General features: G+C 40.0%; 1 pseudogene; it reads left to right on the top strand.

Annotated features, from left to right (window-relative positions):
• Positions 1–1476: 1476 nt before the first annotated feature.
• On the top strand, positions 1477–5020 carry LOC102155069 (annotated as a pseudogene).
• The last annotated feature ends 5460 nt before the right edge of the window (positions 5021–10480 follow it).

Raw genomic sequence — 10480 nt, forward strand, 5'->3', positions numbered from 1 at the left:
CTTCATGGAGGATGAACTCTGAGCCTACCTTGTAGGATGTGTGGACATTTTCTATGAAGGGGGCAGAGGGTATTTCATGCAGAGAGACCCACATGTGAAGGGCACTGTCAGAGGGATTTAAGCGCTGCCTTACTTGTCTTCAAACTCACTAAGCACTTCCCTACTCTAGAACCTTTGCGCAGGCTGGTCCCTCAGGTCCTTCTGCCCAGAATGTCTCTTCTCAACCACCTGTTCCTTGCAAGTCACTGATCACCAAATCCTACTCAGAGCTCCCTATCATTCATTCATTCATTCACTCATTCATTCATTTTTTAAAGATTTACTTACTTATTTTAGAAAGAGAGACAGAGGGTGAGAGAATGAGAGAGAGCAAGAGAGAACAGGGGGAGAGCAGGGGGAGAGAGAGTCCAAGCAGACTGTGGGCAAGGTGTGAAGCTTGACCTGGGGCTCAGTCTCATGACCCTGAGATCACAACCTGAGCCAAAACCAAGAGTTGGTCACTTAACCGACTGAGGCGCCCAGGCAGTCCTCAGATCTCCCTATTTAAATGGAAATCTGCCCCTACCTCCTTCATTCTATTATCCCAATGCCAGTTCAAACATTCCATTCTTGCTGCATGTGATGTAAGATCTCAAATTAATCCATGGGTGTTTGTAATATTTATAGCCCCCACTGGGTAAATCAGTCAGCCTACCTACCTACCTACCACATATGCATAAATGTACCTCTTTGTGTATCTATGATTCTATCACCCATCTAGACTGCTAAGCTACTGGGTTATTTGCTCAAACCCCATACATTTCTCTTATTGAATTATTTGCTGATTACTCAGAGAGGCATATTAAAATATATCACTATAATTATGAATTTGCCTATTTCTCTTCTTATATTTTGAAACTATTATAACAGCTGATGGATGTCTTGTTAGGTGTATATAATTATATATTCCACCAATATAAAGTCCATATATATGCAGTTAATATTTCTGGCCTTGAATTCTATTACATTATCTAATACTATCTCATCTACTTTCTTTTTTGTAGCATTTCCTCAGTATATATATATTTTTCAATCGCTTATATTTAACCTCTTTTTCCCCTGTCATTTTGTCATCATTTTACCTACTATGTGTAGCACACAGTGACATTTTAAAATCCCCTCTGAGAATCTGTTTTTAAATGGGTGGCTGTAATATATTTTCATTCATAAGGATTACAAATATATTTTAAATTATTCCAGGCTATCCTGGCCTGTTTCTAGTCACTTGGGACAAATGGAAGCCCATGTTCCACATAGCTAGTAAAAGTTATGAATCAACCTAAAAATAAAATATGTTTTATCCTTTACCTTGACAAATGTAGCTTCGTATGGTGACATTATGAAATATGTTTAAATATATGATTTTTATATGACTAAGAAGTGCAAAAATGTCAAAGATGGATGAATTAAATTATTACATATCTGGAGGTCCAGTGGATGGATGTCTGCGCTGCTATAACAGAATACAGAATACTACAGAAATTCTTTCTCATGGTTGTGGAGCCTGAGAAGTGGAAGTCTGAGATCAGGGTGCTAGCAGACTCAGGTAAGGGTCCTCTTCTGGGTCTTAGACTTCCTCTGTATCCCCATGTGGCAGAGGGTAGGAGCTCTATGGGATCTCTTTTATAATGGCACTGGTTGTATTCAAGAGGGCTCCACCCTTGTGACATAATCAACTCCCAAAGGCCTCAACTTCTCAGGGGTTAGGATTTCAACATACGAGTTTGGGGTGGGAGGGAAGGCATAAATATTTCAGTGATATGTAAGTTATACAGAAGTAGATATTTATTTTACAAAATACATTTTTCTTGCCATCATTTCAGCAAAATTATGTTGCTAAATAAGTATTTTCACAAGAGACAGGAGGAGGTTGGTGGAGGAGGAGAATCCTGAGCTCACCTCATCCCACAGACACGCTGAGCGAACAGTCACTTTTCTGCAACAAACTGAAAATGAGCCAAAGGCTATGGCAGAACAGACCTTCCACAGCTAATCCTAGAGATGAGGCCACACAGGAAGGGGCATCGGAGGGGGGGGAGATGCAGCTGTGATCCAAATCCCAGGTGAGACATTGCAGGTGCAGAGAAACAGAGAAGCAAGAGGAGCAGATCCCACCCCAGGTACTGGAGCTCCACACCGGGAAGATGAGTCCCCATAACATCTGGCTTTGGAAATCAGTGGGGCTTAACTTCAGAAGCTTTTAAGATCAGCAAGGCTTACTTCCAGGTATTTTAAAAATCAGCAGGCTTAACTCCAAGAGAGCCAGAGTGAGATAGGAAACTGAGTCCATGCTCTTAGGAGCCAGCATAATAAATAACCTGGCCTGAGGCACAGCACAGAAGCAGCAGTTTGAAAAGCACCTCAGGTATATATACATAAAGGAGACTTATTTACTAATCTCAGAACATGTGCTGGAGGGACAGGGATCTTTAGGAGACTTCTCCAAGAACAAGAATGCTGGTAGTTGCCTTTTCTCTCCTACCCCAGCCTACTAGGTAGCAACACACTTGTGAGAATCAGCCCTAACATTCTCCACTGAGCTTGCTAGCACCATATGACCTGCCGCTGGATTCACCTATGGCCCCACTCCATCCAACCCACCTAGTCAGGCACCCATCCCACACCCTGAAAGCAGCCCCTGCAGGGATTAGTGCCACCCTAAAGACTGAGGGAGAGGCAGAGATAACTCAACTCACCAGTAGATCTGCAGTTCCAAGAGTTGAACCTTTAAGCTGGCCATGCAAGAGAAAGCCCTGCTGTTTGGTGTAGCTACAATTGCAGCAGAAAGGCTAACTTCAGACACTTAGCCCAACTGCTGACCCCACCCACTGAGGAGCTTACAGAGGTCTCCAACGGACCTCTCAACAGTGCAAGGATCAGACCCTGCTCCATGGGCAAAGCAAGTCATTCTAGAAGACAGGATTGAATGCAAATGTGGCTCAGCCACAAGAGTAGAATGCATGCAGCCCATTTAGGAGACCTTCCTGGAGCATCTGGTTCTGGTGACTAGGGGGCATTGTGCTAAGAGCACCATAGGATGTTTTCTACACAAGGCCATGACTTTCAAGACCAGGGGGCAAAGCTGACCTCCTAAATACATAGAAACAAACACAGAGAGACAAAATGAGGAGATAGAGAAATATGTCCCAAATGAAAAACAGGACAATATCACAGCAAATATCTAAGTGATAGAGAGGCATATGTTTGATAAAGAATTCAAAGTAATGGTTGACTTGAGAAAACAGTGGAAGATTTCAGTGAGACATCAACAAAGACAGAGAAAATATAAAACAGAACCAATCAGACCATGAAGAATTCAATAACTAGGCAGTAGCCCACCTCCTTTTTCAACAGGACAGGTGCTGCTGTGTCCTTTGCTAAGGACTTCCTGGTGGGTGAAGTAGTCACGGCCATCTCCAAGACCACAGTAGTACCCATCAAGTATGTCAAGCTGCTGTTGTAGATGGAGTATGCCAGCAAGCAAATCACCACAGATAAGCAATACAAGGGCATTATAGACTTCGTGGCTTATATACCCAGGGAGCAGGGAATCCTCTCCTTCTGACATGATAACCTGGCCAGTGTCATCAGATACTTCCCATTCAGGCTCTCAACTTTGCCTTCAAAGATAAATACAAGCAGATCTTCTAGGGTGATGTGGACAAGAGAACCCAGTTTTGGTGCTACTTTGTAAGGAATCTAGTGTCAGGTGGTGCCACTGGCCACATCCTTGCATTTTGTGTATCCTCTTGATTTCGCCCCTACTGAGTAGGCAAAGCTGGAGCCGAAAGGGAATTCAGAGACCGTGGTGACTGTCTGGCTAAGATCTACAAATCTGATGGGATTAAGGGTCTGTGCCAAGGCTTTAATGTGTCTGTGCAGAGTATTATCATCTACCGAGCTATACTTTGGTATATATGACACTGCAAAGGAATGCTTCCAGGTCCCAAGAATACTCATATCTTCATCAGTTGGATAATATTAGCAGTGATTCCTGGGTTGACTTCCCATCAATTTGACATTGTTCATCACCATATGTTGATACAGTCAGGGTACAAAGTAACTGACGTCATGTACACAGGCAAGCTTGACTACTAGAGGAAGATTGCTCATGATGAAGGAGCCAAAGCTTTTTTCAAGGGCACATATGCCAGTGTTCTCAGAGTCATGGTGGTGCTTTTATGCTTGTCTTGTCTGATGAAATCAAGAAGTTTACATAAGTTATTTTCTAGGTCTCTCCTGCCCCTGTGAACAGGCATGCTGTATTATATAACATATCTTGAGCATTCTTGACAGACTGTTGACTATTTATCAACAGCAACTATTTACTAGTTGAAAATGTGAAGCAGTAATATTCATATGACCAGTTTTCTTGTAAAGCCATTTCCATTTTGATGGGACTCAATTATGTTTTTTTCAGTCATTCCTGAAAAATAAATTTGAAGAAATAAAAAATATCTGAAAAAAATAACTAAAACTAAACAAACAAACAAACAAACAAAAAAAAAAAAACACTGGAGGGAATCCATAGCAGTTTAGAGGAGGCAGAAGAACAGATCAGTGATCTGGAGGACAAGGTAATGGAAAACTACCAAACTGGACAGCAAGAAGAAAGAATAATTAAAAAATGAGAATAGCTGCAGGGAACTCAGTGGCATCATCAAGCACAATAACATTCATATTAAAAGGATCCCAGAAGAATAAGGGAAAGAGAAGGGGGGGCAGAAAACTTATATCAATAAATAATAGCTAAAAACTTGTCTAATCTAGGGAAGGACACATACATCCAGATCCAGGAATCACAGACAGCCCCTACCAAGAGTAATCCAAGGACCTCTACATCAAGACAAGTGATAACTAAAATGGCAAAAAGTAATGATAAAGAGGGAATTTTTAAAGCAGCAAGAGAAGAAATCCATTACACACAAAGGAAACCCCATAAGGATATCAGCTGATTTTTCAGCAGAAACTTTGCAGTCCAGGAGAGAGTGGCATAATATATTCAAAGGGCTAAAAGGAAAACAAACTCGCAAACAAGAATACTCTACCCAGGAAGATTAACACTCAGAAGAAAAGGAGAGATAAAGAGTTTCCTAGGGCCCCCTGGCTGGTTCAGTCAGAAGAGCATGTGCCTTGATCTTGAGGTCATGAGTTAGAGACTCATGTTGGGCATAGAGATTACCAAAAAATAAAAAAAATAAAAAAAATAAATAAAAATAAAAATAAAAATAAACTTTTTATTTATTTTTATTATTTAAAAAGATTTTATTTATTTATTCATGAGACACACACACACACACACACACACACACACACACACACACAGGTAGAGACACAGGCAGAGGGATAAGCAGGCTCCACGCAGGGAGCCCAATGCAGGACTCAACTCCGGGACCCCAGGATCATGCCCGGGCCAAAGGCAGGTGCTAAACCAATGAGCCATGCAGGGATCCCCTAAAAAGCATATTATACATCTATTACAGCCTACACACCCCTCTTGGAAGACCAGTGTTCTAAATAAGAGATGTACATAGAGTTATCTTTGCTTGGGAGCAAGATACAGGCATTAGTCCATGTGGAACGGGCAACATAGAAATTAATGTCAAATCTGAAAAACAGGAAAAATAAAAATTGCTGATTTAAAGTAAGCAATCACTAAAGAAATAATACACATTAATTAGATATAAGAGTCCTTATATTAATGAGAATATTGTTTTAGTAGCCTATGAAACCAAATAACTTTTTTTTAAATTTTTTATTGGAGTTCAATTTGCCAACATATAGTATAACATCCAGTGCTCATCTCATCAAGTTCCCCCCTCAGTGCCCATCACCCAGTCACCTCAACACCCCCATCCACCTCCCCTTCCACTACCCCTTGTTCATTTCCCAAGAGAGTTAGGTGTCTCTCATGTTCTGTCACCCTCACTGATATTTTCACTCATTTTCTCTCCTTTCCCTTTATTCCCTTTCACTAATTTTTATATTCCCCAAATGAATGAGACCATATAATGTTTTGCCATTTCTGATTGACTTATTTCACTCAGCGTAATACCCTCCAGGTCCATCCACATTGAAGCAAATGGTGGGTATTTGTCATTTCTAAAGGCTGAGTAATACTCCATTGTATACATAGACCACATCTTCTTTATCCACTCATCTGTCAATGGACACCGAGGCTCCTTCCACAGTTTGGCTATTGTGGATATTGTTGCTATAAACATCGGGGTGCAGGTGTCCCGGCGTTTCACTGCATCTGTATCTTTGGGGTAAATCCCCAGCAGTGCAATTGCTGGGTCATAGGGCAGATATATTTTTAATTCTTTGAGGAACCTCCACACAGTTTTCGTGAGTGGCTGCACCAGTTCACATTCCCACCAACAGTGTAAGAGGGTTCCCCTTTCTCCACATCCTCTAACATTTGTTGTTATCTGTCTTGTTAGTTTTCCCCATTCTCACTGGTGTGAGGTGGTATCTCATTGGGGTTTTGAGTTGTATTTCCCTGATGGCCAGTGATGCAGAGCATTTTCTCATGTGCTTGTTGGCCATGTGTATGTCTTCTTTGGTGAAATTTCTGTTCATGTCTTTTGCCCATTTCAAGATTGGATTGTTTGTTTCTTGCTGTTGAGTTTAATAAGTTCTTTAGAGATCTTGGATACTAGCCTTTTATCTGATAAGTCATTTGCAAATATCTTCTCCCATTATGTAGGTTGTCTTTTAGTTTTGTTGACTGTGTTTTTTTTTTGTTGTTGTTGTGCAGAATCTTTTTATCGTAATGAAGACCCAATAATTCATTTTTGCTTTTGTTTCCCTTGCCTTTATTGATATATCTTGCAAGAAGTTGCTGTAGCCAAGTTCAAAAGGGGTGTTGCCTGTTCTCCTCTAGGATTTTGATGGATTATTGTCTCACATTTATATCTTTCATCCATTTTGAGTTTATCTGTGTGTATGTGTAAGATAATGGTCTAGTTTCATTCTTCTGCACGTGGCTGTCCAATTTTCCCAGCACCATTTATTGAAGAGACTGTCCTTTTTCCAGTGGATAGTCTTTCCTGCTTTGTCGAATATTAGTTGACCATAGAGTTGAGGGCCCATTTCTGGGTTCTCTATTTTGTTCCATTGATCTATGTGTCTGTTTTTGTGCCAGTACCACACTGTCTTGATGACCACAGCTTTGTAGTACAACCTGAAATCTGGTATTGTGATGGCCCCAGATATGGTTTTCTTTTTTTTTTTTTTTATGGTTTTCTTTTTTAAGATTCCCCTGGCTATTCGGGGTCTTTTCTGATTCCACACAAGTCTTAAGATGATTTGTTCCAACTCTCTGAAGAAAGTTCATGGTATTTTGATAGGGATTGCATTAAATGTGTAAATTGCCCTGGGTAACGTTGACATTTTCACAATATTAGTTCTTCCAATCCATGAGCATGGAAAATTTTTCCATCTCTTCGTGTCTTCCTCAATTTCTCTCAGAAGTGTTCTGTAGTTTTTAGGGTATAGATCCTTTACCTCTTTGGTTAGGTTTATTTCTAGGTATCTTATGCTTTTTGGTGTAATTGTAAATATGACTGACTCTTTAATTTCTCTTTCTTCAGTCTCATTGTTAGTATATAGAAATGCACTGATTTCTGGGCATTGATTTTGTAACCTGCCACATTGCTGAATTGCTGTATGAGTTCTAGCCATCCTGGGGTGGAGTCTTTTGGGTTTTCTATGTACAGTATCATATCATCTGCGAAGAGCGAGAGTTTGACTTCTTCTTTGCCAATTTGCCTTTTATTTCTTTTTGTTGCCTGATTGCTGAGGCTAGGACTTCTAATAATATGTTGAATAGCAGTGGTGAGGGTGGACTTCCCTGTCGTGTTCCTGATCTTAGGGGAAAGGCTCCCAGTGTTTCCCCACTGAGAATGATATTTGCTGTGGGCTTTTCATAGTAGGCTTTTAATATGTCGAGGAAAGTTCCCTCTATCCCTACACTCTGAAGTGTTTTGATCAGGAATGGATGCTATATTTTGTCAAATGCTTTCTCTGCATCTATTGAGAGGATCATATGGTTTTTGTTTTTTTCTCTTGCTGATATGATCAATCACATTGATTGCCTTACAGGTATTGAACCAGCCTTGCATCCTGGGGATAAATCTCACTTGGTCATGGTGAATAATCTTCTTAATGAACTGTTGGATCCTATTGGCTAGTATCTTGTTGAGAATTTTTGCATCTGTGTTCATCAGGGATATTGGTCTATAATTCTCCTTTATAGTGGAGTCTTTGTTTGGTTTTGGAATTAAGGTGATGCTGGCCTCATAGAATGAGTTTGGAAGTATTCCATCCCTTTCTATGTTTCAGAACAGGCTTAGTAGAATAAGTATTGTTTCTTTTTAAAGATAGAATTCCCCTGGGAAGGCATCTGGCCCTGGACTTTTGTGTCTTGGGAGGTTTTTGATGACTGCCTCAATTTCTTCCCTGGTTATTGGCCTGTTCAGGTTTTCTATTTCTTCCTGTTCCAGTTTTGGTACTTTGTGGTATTCCAGAAATGAATCCATTTCTTCTAGATTACCTAATTTATTGGTGTATAGCTGCTCATAATAAGTTTTTTAAATCGTTTGTATTTCCTTGGTATTGGTGGTGATCTCTCCTTTCTCTTTCATGATTTTATTAATTTGAGTCTTTTCTCTCTTCTTTTTAATAAGGCTGGCTAGTGGTTTATCTATCTTATTAATTCTTTCAAAGAACCAACTCCTGGTTTTGTTGATCTCTTCCACAGTTCTTCTGGTCTCTATTTCATTGAGTTCTGCTAGAATCTTTATTAACTATCTTATGCTGCTGGGTGTAGGTTCTATTTGCTGTTTTTTCTCCAGCTCCTTTAGGTGCAAGGTTAGGTTTTGTATTTGAATTCTTTCCAGTTTTTGGATGGATGCTTGTATTGCAATGTATTTCCCCCTCAGGACTGTTATTGCTGTATCCTAAAGATTTTGAATGGTTGTAACTTCATTCTCATTAGTTTCCATGAATCTTTTTAATTCTTCTCTGATTTCCTGGTTGACCCTTTCATCTTTTAGCAGAATGGTCCTTAACCTCCACGTGTTTGAAATCCTTCCAAACTTCTTCTTGTGATTTAGTTCTAGTTTCAAAGCATTATGGTCTGAAAATATGCAGGGTACAATCCCAATCTTTTGGTATCAGTTAAGACCTGATTTCTGACCCAGTATGTGGTCTATTCTGGAGAAAGTTCCATGTGCACTTGAGAAGAATGTGTATTCAGTTGCGTTTGGATGTAAAGCTCTGTAAATATCTGTGAAATCCATCTGGTCCAGTGTATCATTTAAAGCTCTTGTTTCTTTAGAGAAGTTGTGCTTAGAAGATCTGTTGATTATAGAGAGCTCTATGTTCAGGTCATCAAGTAATAGTGTATTATTATCTAAGTATGTCTTAACTTTGGTTATTAATTGATTGATATACTTGGCAGCTCCCACATTCGGGGCATGCATATTGATGATTGTTAGGTTCTCTTGTTGGTAGATCCTTTAAGTATGATATAGTGTCCCTCTTCATCTCCCTACTACAGTCTTTGGGATAAACTTTAATTTATCTGATATAAGGATGGCTACCCCTGCTTTCTTTTGAGGACCATTTGAATGGTAAATGGTTCCCCAACCTTTTGTTTTCAGGCTGTAGATGTTCTTAGGTCTCAAATGAGTGTCTTGTAGACAGCAAATAGATGGGTCTTGCTTTTTTATCCAGTCTGAAACCCTGTGCCTTTTAATGGGGTCATTAAGCCCATTCACGTTCAGAGTTACTATTGAAAGATATGAATTTAGTGTCATCATGAAACCTATTCAGTCCCTGTTTTTGTGGATTGTTTCCTTGGCCTTCCTCTTTCTTTTACAGAGTCCCCCTTAAGATTTCTTGCAGAGCTGGTTTGGTCATCACATATTGTTTCAGTTTCTGCCTATCTTGGAAGCCCTTTATCTCTCCTTCTATTCTGAATGAGAGCCTTGCTGGATAGAGTATTCTTGGCTTCATGTTCTTCTAATTTAGGACCCTGAATATATCCTGCCAGCCCTTTCTGGCCTGCCAGGTCTCTGTGGAGAGGTCTGCTGTTAACCTAATACTTCTCCTCATAAAGGTTAGGGATCTCTTGTCTCTTGCTGCTTTAAGGATCTTCTCTTTATCTTTGGAATTTGCAAGTTGCACTATTAAATGTCAAGGTGTTGAGTGGTTTTTATTGATTTTAGGGGGGGGGATCTCTCCATCTCCTGGATCTGAATGCCTGTTTCCCTTCCCAAGTTAGGGAAGTTCTCAGCTATGATTTGTTCAAATATGCTTTCTGGCCCTCTGGCCCCCTCAGCACTCTCTGGAACCCCAATTAAATGTAGATTTTTCCTTCTGAGGCTGTCATTTATTTCCCTTAACCTATCTTCATGATCTTTTAATTGTTTTT

This window comes from Canis lupus, chromosome 4, assembly GCF_011100685.1.
Source record: "Canis lupus familiaris isolate Mischka breed German Shepherd chromosome 4, alternate assembly UU_Cfam_GSD_1.0, whole genome shotgun sequence".
NCBI classification, from domain to species: Eukaryota; Metazoa; Chordata; class Mammalia; order Carnivora; family Canidae; genus Canis; species Canis lupus.